Raw genomic sequence first — 1,492 nt, 5'->3', positions numbered from 1 at the left:
CCCAACCCATTTTCTTCTGCCCCACTTCTTTCTTTCTCTGTTTCGTTCGTGAAGTTGCCAAAAAAATGTTGCCAGGTAAAAATTTATAGGCGAAAGAAAGAATACGTACACCCAGTGATTAGGGGTTGTACCTAGTTTACCTGCGCTAATTTATATTCTATTATACAACCAAACAACAAAATCATCCATTTACTTTAATCGTTTTACGACGTTATACAACATTATACCCAAGAATTGTAATGGTGTTCGGTGGAGATCAGATTTTCCTAACTTTTTCATAAAAGGCCTCCCCCATCATTTAGAAATGCGTCGTGAAGATAACCTGAAAAGATCCCCTTCAAAGCAAATAATATCCAACTTATGTGGATGAGCTGTTTCGACACTCCACCTTATTTTTCAACATAATTTTGAATCAACAAGGATGAGGAAATAGAGACCACGTTTTTATATTCTCCGTAACACGCATTCTTTTCACGCAAAATTCCTATCTAATCCGTATCTACACCATATGAAACATTCTTCCAGATAATTTAATTTCAAATTCCCCATTTTTCAGAATGTTATGAAGAAACAAATTACTAATTGTTAGGGTACACATCGATAAATTAAAATAAAGAACTGGTTTCCAAACATTTCGGGGGTTGGAGTGTAATTGAGAATATTTCTCATGCAACAACGGAGGGCAGAAGGTAGCATGCACAACTAGAAATAGCAGCCAAATCCCGCCTAATTCATAGACATCTCTCTCCCAAAAATAGAAATAGCAGCCAAATCCCGAATAATTCATCGACATCTCTCGCTCATAGCTAGAAATAGCAGCCAAATCCCGAATAATTCATAGACACCTCTCGCCCATAGCTAGAAATAGCAGCCAAATCCCGCATAATTCAGTCATCTCTCTACCATAGCTAGAAATAGCAGCCAAATCTCACACAAATCATGGACATTTCTCATTCATAAATAGAAATAGCAGCCAAATACCGCACAAATCAAGGACATCTCTCTTCCATAAAACATAGAAAAGAAACAAAGAATTAAGGCGCCAAAAAGCGAAAGTCTCCAGAATTAAAAACAGAATATTTTCATTAATACTTACGCAAATGTCTTATAAAGGATCGTGTTGTTTATATATGTGTGTATAAAGTGGTAGTCGAGATCTGGATTCTAAGAATTCTAAATGGATTTATTATTATCAGCTGATTAAAAGAAATTCATTGAAAGGACATTGAACCGGAAGTCAATATCAATTAGGAATCACGTTTCAATGCGCATGCGTGTCTCCTCCCTATCAAATATTCAAAGCAGCCAAGTCTGATTATCTCCCTTCAACCACCAGAATAATTCTGTTGATTTCTGGGTTTTCGGCCACAGCAACAATTAATCCATTCATTCTGTTGTTCACAGTTCTGTTAACTTTTCTTGACGCCCCCCTCTTCCCTACCTTTTATAGCAGAGAAAAGAACAGAATTCCAGCAACGGCCTGCGAAGCAGG

General features: G+C 37.1%; 1 protein-coding gene across 1 annotated transcript in view; it reads right to left on the bottom strand.

Annotated features, from left to right (window-relative positions):
• The window catches only part of LOC106878784 (zinc finger protein 62 homolog), a 12,820-nt gene extending 11,544 nt beyond the window's left edge, over positions 1–1,276 (bottom strand). The window contains exon 1 of the mRNA XM_052978044.1: positions 1,097–1,276. The gene's annotated coding sequence lies outside the window, so the exon portion shown is untranslated. The remainder of the gene's footprint in view (positions 1–1,096) is intronic.
• Between the last annotated feature and the right edge of the window lie 216 nt (positions 1,277–1,492).

This window comes from Octopus bimaculoides, chromosome 29 (assembly GCF_001194135.2).
Source record: "Octopus bimaculoides isolate UCB-OBI-ISO-001 chromosome 29, ASM119413v2, whole genome shotgun sequence".
In the NCBI taxonomy this organism is placed as follows: Eukaryota; Metazoa; Mollusca; class Cephalopoda; order Octopoda; family Octopodidae; genus Octopus; species Octopus bimaculoides.
This window is presented reverse-complemented; position numbering and strand designations above follow the sequence as displayed.